We start from the raw sequence: 11,155 nt of genomic DNA on the forward strand, positions 1-11,155 counted from the left end.
GGATCCGATGCCGGTTTTTGGGTGGGCTGACCCAGGCCGCAGTGGACCCGCAGAGCTGCGGGGCCACATGAGGCCCCCACGGCCTTGGGAGGCTGGATCACTGCTTCCGCAGAAAACGTCAAGGGGCCCTGAAAATACAATTGGGGCCCTGCACGTGCTTACGTTTAAGGGAGTCAGACCCCGTCCCAGGAGCTGCCTGTCCCCGTGGCTGCCGAAGGCGAAAGCTTCCTATTTGCAACCAGAACCGTCTGAGCTACTGGGCATGCCCAGTCCCACCGTTAAGACTTGGAGGAGCTCGAGTGTCTCGATTTCAATTATCTTGTTCTTACAGGCAGCAGTAATGGGAGGATTTTATAGGTAGTTTTATTTATAAGGATAATAATCGTCCTGTAATAATTCTTTTTAAAGGGGCAGTGAATTTTGGAGGGAAAAATCACATTTGCTTTTTGAGAAATACCTTTCCATGGATTTATTAATTGTAGCAATAATGCAAAAAACGTTACATATTCTTTGCTAGGCATGTTATCTACTAAAGCAAAAGGAACCCATCAGATGAAATCTGGTAGGTAGATCTTCCCAAAATGTCCCTAGAGCCATAAACCTTAAAATCGCATCTCCCCATCTGCCATTTATAGCGAGAAAACTCAACCCACAGGTTGAATCCTGCTTCGATCTATTTTCAGTAAGTCCCTAAAGCAAGTTTTTGGAAGTGGCAATTCCTGTAAGTCTCAATCCTATGACCTTCTTACATCAGAAAGATTGAAATATTGTAAAGTATGTATTTCCCCCTGATGGTCATTCTGACCCAAGTCCTTCCCTTCTCCAAACCAAACTCAAGAGATCTGGGTGTAAAAAAGCTTAACCCATCGCATATTTCCTCCATTAATTTAAAATATTTGCAAGAACACACCAATTGAGGTTACAATTTAATATGCTGAAAATCTAAGGCTTTAAATTTGTCTGATTATTATAGATTCTATGGTTTGCAATTCAATACATTTTAGAAACCAAATTTAACCTCTACAATACTGCCCTCTAATGGCACAATCCTATAAAACCACAAATAAAAACTACAAATGGTAAAGGCTTCTCTAATCCACAGGTAACTTGTATCATCACAAATAATTCCAACATAAAATTTGGCCATAGAACAGATATATGTAAATATCCTATTTACATACATGCACACAGTCTTTTCTCTCTCAAGCAGGCATTCTTTCTCAATGCAGCACCCTTTAGTCCTCAGCATTCTTTAATTCAGGAAATTTTAATTGCCATTGGGGTGTTTCAGACATTCTTTTTTAAGTGGACCCAAAACTGCCAGGGAGCACTTGGTTTTAGAAATGGTCTAAAGGAATTAGGAGCCAAATATGGCGAATGTGGTAGATGATAAGGGCAATTCTCTTTCGGGTTAAAAACCAAAGTGTGACTAACAATATAAAGGAGTAACATTCTTTTTTATTGTAAGGATCATAATATTTTCCAACTTTTAAGTTTTTGACTTTGAATAACAATATTTGTTAGCATATTTGTAATTTACAAAACTTATGAGATATCAAATTTCAGGAAGACACCTATTTTCAGTAAAAAGAAAAAGAGCTTAAAAATCAGTAATTTTGAAACCAGGGATGTGGTTCCTCCGTTTGTGCTTCACAGAATTATTATTTACTACACAATAGTTTCTGTATTTTGGAAGTTAGGGTTACCACAAACTATCTGTGTAATTAAACCCATTTACATACTTTAAATGAACCGCACAGGACAAATTATTAAAGAAAGTATCATCCTAAGCTGTAAAAAAAGAGCTTAAAAAATAAAACTCTAAGGTCATATGAAGAAATGAATTTAAAATTCCCAGCTGAAATTTAAGATGACTAAATTGACTGAATTCTACTTATTCATGATGTTCCTGAACACAAACAGAAAGAAACAAGCTGTTATGCTTCCATTTCATTCCACGTATCACCCATGGTACCATATATTAAGCTACAGAAGCCAATATAAGCCATCATAGTCCATTTAACCCATATCTCTACAGAGGGACATTATGGTCACCTCCAATACTTTGCTATTTTACATGAAATCACAAGAAATATTTTGTATGTACATCCTTGATCTTTTGTGCAAGTATTTCTGGAGAATTTGCCAGGGCCAGAGAATATAAAAGCCCACCAAAATTACTAGAAACCGATTGCTTTTCATATCTTCTACACAAATGGGCTAGATTCCTTTCAAACTAGATTTTTATATGCAAACTGAAAAGACAATTTGAAAAAGAAGGCAAATTAGCTGGAGGAAAACTCCATGGAGGGGAAACCGTGGGTCAGAAATGCTTGAGGTCCACGTGGCTAGAAATACACTCAAAGATTCTTCTGGTTGTAAGACAAAACATCTAAGGGTCTGGTGCTCGTCAGAGCTCAACAAAGAGTAGCTGATAGGACAGGAAAACAGTGCCTTGAGGAGAGACCTCTAAGGGCATGGATGACAATAGCCATCTTCAGGTGTTGGGCGAGATCAGGTCTCACTCCCTGGGGAACCCTGAGCATAGGAAACAGCCTGAACATTAAAGATAGGCGTATTTGTTGTTGTTGTTTTCTGTTTTGTTTTATTTTGCCTAAATTTGCCTTTTCCCTAGATTCCAATTCCACCACCTCTGCATATTGGGAGCACGTAAGCTCGGATGGGAGAGGAGCAGGGGCAAGGCCTGTGTCTCTAAATCGTTTAGTACTGAGTGCTGCCCTTCCCACCTTCACCTGACTTGGCTAATAGAGGCACCAGTTGGAGATCCACCACTCAAATAGGATAACCTCATTCTCCCTCTGTCTACACTCCCCGTAAATCTCAAGTGACTGCCGGGGAAGAGGCTGAAGCATATGGTGCTGTGCCTGACCAAATCTTCTGGTCTGGAAACTACCAGCCCACTTGCTCTCTCCTCGTTTACCCTCGCTGGGTGCTGAGAGCAGGTTTAGCAAGTAAAACTACAGGACTTCCAATTAAAAGTGAACTGCAGATAAATAACAAATAATGTTTTAGAGCTACGTCCCGCACACTGTCAGAATAAGGAATCATTCCAAATAAATCAAAACAAAATTCAGCCATATTTGACATTTCATTGATTTCCATAGAAAAGTTGGAGGATAAAGATGAGAAAATTTTCTAAAAAGTAGAATAAAGGAGATGGAATTGAAAGATTAAAAGATAAGAAACCAAAAGGATAAATCTAGGAGGTCCAGCATCAGAAATCAGATGATTGCAAAGACACAGACCAAAGAAATAATTTCAGAATTCTTCCTCAACTGAAGGGCACAAGTCTCTGGGCTAAACGAGATGACCAAATGGCCACCGCAATAAATGGAAAAAAAAAAAAAAAGCCCTACACCAAAGCACATCGCACGAACGTAAAGATCACTTGGGACAGGGAAAAGCCTAAAAGCTTCCAAACAGAAAAAAAACCAAGTTCTAAACACAGGACCAAAGATGGGAATGGTTTTTGCTGGCTACCAGGACACAATGGAGAAAATTTTGAGAGAAAAAAATTCTCACTCAGCCAAATCACCATGTAAGGGTAAAGTAGAACAAAAACATTTTCAGACATTTCAGACACCAAAATGGAGGAACAAAACAAATAAAAGGTTAACATTTTTTTAAAAATAAGGACTATTGTATATTTCAGACGAGATCGGGTGTGTTCAGGGTGGTATGGCGGTAGACAGGACTATTGTATATTTCAAAAAGGGGAAAAAAAAAAAAAGAGAGGAAAGAAAATTGTTTCAAGAGGAAACATGACCCAGGGCCTCAAACACTGGAGAGAAGGGAAGGAATGAACAGGATGATGGGGAAGGAAAGCTCACGACGACAGCTGCTGAGCAAGCCTAAGCAGCATCTGATCTGTAAGGTGCAGAAAGATGGGAACCTCTGGGCGGAAGAGCTTTGTGGCTGGGAATAAGCAGAGAGGCGATCCTGTGCGGCTGAACATTTACAGGGGGAACAGAGCCGCAGACAGGTGCCTGACAGAGCTAATGGAACAACTGGAGAAGTTCGACGACAATTTTGCAGAAAACAAAAGCAAGAAGAAACTAGTGTTTCTCAACAACATTTACAGAACGATATTAATTTTGAAATTTTTTATCAGTTTAACTTTAAAAAGGTAATTGAAGTAGGAAGGTGGTGGGAAGGAACCCTGAGCCCTGGGGATGGCTTAAAAGTGCTAAATCTGAATCAACAGCTTGATGATAAAAAGGTGAAAAATCAAGAAATAATAGTATAAATATATTGCATGGACATGTGTAGATAAATATGAGAAAGCATAAAAATTAAAAATGGCTGTCTCTGAGGAAGAGATGGGGGGACTGAAAAAAGGAACCGCTCATAGATGATTTTTTGATTCACTCTGTGCGGCCTTTAGGGTTGCACAGGTCTTTTCGTAAAGGAAAAGAAAGAAAATGGGATCTGCAGAGGGTTTCTCTGCTCCCAGGCTTCAGCTGAGTGCGTATCAGCACAAGCATGTGAGAAAGAGCCACAGGGTCTGTACAGGGTCAGGAACTGTTGGTGTTTACCAACAGCCAGAGTTAAAAGCAAAAAAACAAAACAAAACCCTTATAAACATGGGGCATCAGATATTTAGATATTCAGAAGGACACTGCCAAAGTAGATGGGAAAAATTAGTTCTAGACTAAAGGGTGTGTTGGTCTTGTGCGAAGCAGTTTTAAAGGGAGCCTTTGAGATCAGACTGTTTCCAAGTAACTTAATTTTGTCCCATAACAAAGCTCTAGGATATTAAATAAACAGTTAGCATTCAATAATTCACAGTGTCTGGCATCCAACGAAAAGTACCAGGCATATAAACGCAGGGAAATATAACTCATAACAAGGAGGAAAATCAATCAAAATGACCCAGATATGACAAAGATAATATAATTTGTAGACAAGGACATTAAAACAATTATTATAACCATTCTTTATACGTTCAAGAAGGTAGAGGGAAAATTAGCATATTAAGTAGAGGTATGGAAGTTATAAAGAAATACATTTCTGAAAGTGAAAAATATGATGTGTGAGAAGAAAAATACACTGCATGAGACTCACAGTAAATTAGAAAGGATGGAAGAAATGTTAGTGATATATTTGCAGTAGAAACTATCCAAAATAGGGGCGCCTGGGTGGCTCCGTCAGTTAAGTCAGTTTAGAGCTCTTGATTTCGTTCAGGCCATGATCTCTTGGTGTTTGTGAGACAGGGTGGAGCCTGCTTGGGATTATCTCTCTCCTCTCTCTTCCCTTCCCCCTGCTCACGTTTGCACTCTCTCTGTCTCTCTCACAAAATACATATACATTAAAAAAAAAAAAAAACAACTAAAGGGGCGCCTGGGTGGCTTAGTCGGTTAAGCGTCCGACTTTCGCTTAGGTCATGATCTCGCGGTTCATGGGTTCGAGCCCCGCGTCGGGCTCTGTGCTGACTGCCAGCTCAGAGCCCGGAGCCTGCTTCAGAGCCTGTGACTCCCTCTCTCTCTGACCCTCCCTTGCTCACGCTGTCTCTCTCTCTCTCCTAGAAATAAATAAAACATTAAAAACTAAATAAATAAAAATAAAAATAAAACAGAAACTAAAATAAAACACAAAGAGGGAAAAATAACTGAAAAAAAAACAGAACAAAAAAAAAAGAAAAGCAAAAAGCATCATTGCACTGTAGGGCAATTTCAAGCAACCAAATTTATCTTTAGTAAAGTCCCTAAAGAAGAGAAGGAAGGAGAGAAGAGAAATATTTGAAGAAATAATGGCAATTTGCCCCAAATTTTATTAAAACAATAAATCCACAGATCCTCAAGCAAGAGAATTGTGAAGAAAACTATAATAAAGGTGTGTCATAATCAGATGGCTTAAAACCAGTGATAATGAGAAAATTGAAGATCAGCTCATGAAAAGAATGAGATTATACACAAAACCAAAGATAAGAAGGTAGCAGACTGGACTTCAGGTTGGAATTCAGGTTGGAAACAAGACTAGACAGAAGGCATTGCAGCAATACTTCTAAAGTGCTGAAAGACAAATTTTTAAACCTGTCAGCCTACAATTCTATGCCCAGTGAAAATCTCTGTCAAAAATGAAGGTGAAATCCATTCTTTTTTCACACGTACAAATGCTGGGAGGGCTCATCACGGGCAGACCTACNAAGCCACCCAGGCGCCCCTACAGTGAGTTCTTCTGATACAAGGAAAATGGTACCAGATGGAAATCTAAATCTACAGAAAAGAATGAAGAGCATCAGATATGATAACCAGGTGATTACATACAGAAAAATTGCTCCCTGTTCTCTTTTAAGAGATAAATAAATGACTGTTTGTTATTGACAGACTCCTAGATGGGAGAAACAAACTGTTGGTTACCGGAGATGCGAGGAACTGGGGGCGGGGGCGGGTCAAAATAGATGAAGGGGATCAAGAGGTACACACTTGCAGTTAGAAAATAAGTCATGGGGATGTAAGGTACAGCATAAGGAATATAGTCATAATATTGTAGTAACTCTGTGTGTTGACAGATGGTAACTAGACATCACTGAGATCATTCCATAATGTTTAAAAATATCAAATCACTATGCTGTACACCTGAAACAAATAGGATTTTGTAAGTCACTTATACTTCAGTTAAAAAATTAAAATTGACGGGTGCCTGAGTGACTCAATCAGTTGAGCGTCCAACTTTGGCTCAGGTCATGATATCAGGGTTCATGAGTTCGGGTCCTGCTGTCGGGATTGCTGCTCTCAGCCCACTTCAGATCCTCTGTCCCCCTTTGTCTCTGCCCCTCCCCCGCTCATGCTTGCGCTCCTTCTCTCAAAACTAAACATTAAGAAAATTAAAATTGTGAAGTACCTAGGTAGCTTAGCCAGTTAAGCATGGAACTTTGGCTTGGATCATGATCTCATGGCTCATGAGTTTGAGCCCCACTTCGGATTCTGTGCTGACAGCTTGGAGCCTGGTGCCTGCTTCAGATTCTGTGTCTTCCTCCCTCTCTGCCCCCCTCCCTCCTCCCTCAAAAATAAATAATAAACATTAAAATTTTTTTTTAAATTAAAATTAAAAAAAGATGACTAAATGTTTAAGGCAGAAATAATAACAGTGTATGGGGGGGGAGGCGGGTGGCCAACAACATATGTAGAAGTAAAATGTAGGGCAAAAATAGAACACAGGCCAGGAGGAGAAAAGAAGCATATTGCTTACGGTTCTTACATTACTTGAAACACACTATTATAAGATACGTACTGAGAACTCTAAAATAACAACTGAAATTACAATATAAAGAGTCATAGCTAATAAGCCAATAAAGGAGATAAAGTGGAATCATAAGAAAATATACAATCTAAAAGAACACAGAATAAGAGGGCAATAAAGAACAGAATAAAAACCAAATACGAAGACAATCGACTTATATCAATTATAGCAGGAATCACATTAAGTGTAAGTGGTCCCAATTAAACACCTTAATTAAATGGTAGAGGTTGTCGGGGCGCCTGGGTGGCTCAGTGGGTTAAGCGTGCAGCTTTATCTCGGGTCATGATCTCGAGGTTCGTGAGGTCGAGCCCCACATCAGGCTCTGTGCTGACAGCTCACAGCCTGCAGCTTGCTTTGGATTCTGTGTCTCCCTCTCTCTCTCTCTCTCTCTCTGTCCAACTCATATTCTATCTCTCTCTCAAAAGTAAGTAAATATTAGAAAAAAAAAAGGTAGAGGTTATCAGATTGAATTTAAAAAAGAAGAAAAAAAAAAGACACCCAGGGCGCTGGGTGGCTTAGCGGGTTAAGAATCAGACTTCAGCTCTTGTCATGATCTCATGGTTCCTGAGCTTGAGCCCTGCATCTGGCTCTGCTGTCAGCACAGAGCCTATTTAGGATCCTGTCTCCTTCTCTCTCTGCCCCTCCCCCTCTCACTCTCTCTCAAACTTAAATAAACATTAAAAAAAAAGAGTCAAGACAAAACTATATCCTGCCTGTAAGAAACATACTTTAAGTATAAATGTACAAATAGGTAAAATAAGAGGATGAAAGGTAACATCGTATGTTAATAATAATCAGAAGAATGCATAGTACACTGCAGAGCAAAGATCATTTCATAATGAATAAAGGGTCAATTCATCAAGAGGTTGTAAAAACCCTAAACGTTTACACAGTGACAGCAGAGCTTTAAAATACATGAAGCAAAAACTGACAGAATTGCAAGAAGAAATAGAAAAACCCACAATTAAAGTTGGCATTTTCAATAATCTCTCAATAACTGGAAGAAAAATTAATCAGANTGTTTTTGTAGAACATCCCATCCAATAAGAAGAGAATACACATCCTTTTGGAGCACACATGGATTTTTTTTTTCCAGGATAGAGTGTATTCTGAGCCATAAATCAAGTTTTAATTAATTTAAAAGGGTTCACATTATACCATGTAAATTCTCTGAGCACAATGTTATTAAAATAGAAATCAATTACAGAAAATTATTTGGAAAACCTCCAAATATTTGGAAATATAATAACACATATCTAAATAACTCATGGGTGAAATAAGTAATCAAAAGAGAAATTAGGAAATATTTTGAACTGGATGACAATAAAAAAATGGCATGTCAAATTTATTTCAATAAATTTAACAACTTAGATGAAATGGACAAATTCCTAGAAAGATACTATCAAAACTCTCTTGAGGCAAAACAGGTAACATAAATAGCTCTATGCCTATTTTAAAAATTAATTTGTAGTTCAAAATCTTCCTACACAAAAAACCTCAGGCACAGATAGATTCACTGGTGAATCCTACTAAGCATTTGAAGAAGAAATAAAACCAATTCTACCCAAACTCTCCCAGAAAATTGAAGAGGAGAAAACACTTCCCAGCTTATTCTAGGAAACCAGCATTTCCCTAATAGTAGAACCAGATAAAGACATCATAAAAATCTAAATAAATGAAAGTAAAACCACAGACCAATAAAATAGATGTAAAAATTCTTAACAAAATTTTAGCAAAATGAATCCAACTAGACATATAAAGAATAAATACATCCTGACTAAATGGCATTTATCCTAGGAATGCAAGGTAAACATCTGAAAACCAATCACTGTGATGAACTCACCCTGTCAATAGACTAAAGAAAAACTATAGGAAAAACCCTATTCTCAATAGATGCATAAGGAACAATTGACAAAATTCAATATCCATTCATGATTAAAAAAAAAAAACTTTCAGTAAAATAGGAATTGAAGAAATTTTCCTCAACCTGATAAAGGACATCTATAAAACACATTCAGCTTACATCATACTTAATGGTAAAACAATAAGCACTTTTCCTTTAAGACTGAAAACAAGCCATGTCCACTCTCATCACTCCTATTCATTAAGGCAAAAATAAATACATAAATATCATCCAAATTGGAAAGAAAAAAAGAGTATCTGTATTCACAGATAACATGATGGTCTATGTACAAAATCCCAAAAACTCAAAAAATAAATTACTAAAACTAACGAGAAGCATGTTTAACAGGGTCACAGAATATAAGTTCAAGATAGAGAAATCAACTACATTTCTATATATTAGCGTGAAGAAGTGAAACTTAAATTTTACAAAGTTCCATTTACAATAGCATAAAAAACAAAAGAAAGAGGTATAAATTCGACAAAATACACACAAGATCTTTATGCTGAAAACCACAATTATTAGGTCAATCCCTCCTCCCCTTAACAAACCTATAGATTCAGTGTGATCCCAATCAAAATTCCAGCAACACCTTTTGTGGAAAATGACAAAGCGATTCTAAAATGTACATGTAAAGACAAAGGACTGGAATAACGAAAACAATTTTAGAAGAACAAAGCTGAAGGACTCACGTGACCTTATCTCAAACCTTTCGGTGAAGCTACTCTAATTAAGACGGCATGGTATTCGTGAAAGAACAGACGTATAGAGCAATAGCAGAGAACACAGAGGTCAGAGATAGAGACACACATATGTAGCAAATTGATTTTCAACAAAGATGTAAAGGTAATTCAATGCAGAAAGACAATGTTTTCAACAAATAATGCTAAAACAACTACACAGCCATATACAAAATAAAAACATACACCAAAAAAACCCCTCAACTTGATCCATTTCTCCCACCATATGAAATGTTAACTTAAAATGTACCAAAGGCCTAAATGAAAATCCAAAAAATTCTGTTAAAAAAAAAAAGAGAGAGAGAGAGAGAAATCTTTGGGACCCTGGATTAGGTAAAGATTTCTTAGATAGAACACCAAAAGTATACTCTGAAAGAAAAAAGGAAACAAACAATAAAGTGGACTTTTAAAAAGAAATTTTATTTTTGAGAGAGAGACAGAGACAGAGTGCAACCAGAGGAGGGACAGAGAGAGAGGAAGACACAGAATCCAAAGCAGGATTCAGTCTCTGAGCTGTCAGCACAGAGCCTGACGCGGGCGTTGAACTCATGAACCATGATATCATGATCTGAAGTCAGATGATTAACGACTGAGTCACCTACCCATTATTAGGTACCCCAATAATAAACTGAACTTTATCAAAATGAAGATTTTGTGTTTTGAAAGACACTGCTGTAAGAATGAAAAGACAAACTATAGACTGGAATTAAATATTGCAAGTCACATATGTGATAAAAGACCTATGTCTAGAGTATGTAAAGAACTCTCAAAACAAGAAAACAATCTAATTTTTTTAAAAAAGCAAAAGACATTTCATCAAAGAAGATATATGAATGGTAAATAAGCACATGGGAAAAATGTTGAACATCATTAATCACTACAGAAATGCAAATTCAAACCATAATGAGACACCACTGCACACCTATTAGAATGGCTAGAATGAAAAAAAAAATTAAACCTAAAAATACCAACCATTGATGAGAAAGCAGAGCAGCTGAAATGCTCATACATTGGTGCAAAATGTTACAACCATTATGCAAAAACAGGTTAGCAGTTACTTATTAAGCCACACACTTTCCATAAAACCCAATAATCTCAACCCAAGTTATTAAGTGAAAGGAAAATTTATGTTCTCACAAAAATCTGCAAGTGAACATTTGAATGGTTTTATCATAATTACTCAAAATTGGAAGCAACCCAGGGTGCCTGGGTGGCTCAGCTGGTTAAGTGGCTGACTTGGGTTTGGCTC

At 37.5% G+C, this 11,155-nt stretch overlaps 1 protein-coding gene across 4 annotated transcripts in view; it reads right to left on the minus strand.

Moving 5' to 3' along the window:
• Positions 1-11,155, minus strand: part of TSC22D1 (TSC22 domain family member 1) — a 130,929-nt gene that overhangs the window by 3,622 nt on the left and 116,152 nt on the right. The window contains exon 1 of one of the 4 annotated variants that reach the window (XM_077778747.1): positions 163-185. The exons of the other annotated variants lie outside the window; for them this stretch is intronic. The gene's annotated coding sequence lies outside the window, so the exon portion shown is untranslated. Of the gene's footprint in view, positions 1-162; positions 186-11,155 lie in introns of those variants that run through there. 4 annotated transcript variants of the gene reach the window in all.

This window comes from Crocuta crocuta, unplaced genomic scaffold (assembly GCF_008692635.1).
Source record: "Crocuta crocuta isolate KB4526 unplaced genomic scaffold, BGI_CrCroc_1.0 scaffold586, whole genome shotgun sequence".
Lineage (NCBI taxonomy): Eukaryota > Metazoa > Chordata > Mammalia > Carnivora > Hyaenidae > Crocuta > Crocuta crocuta.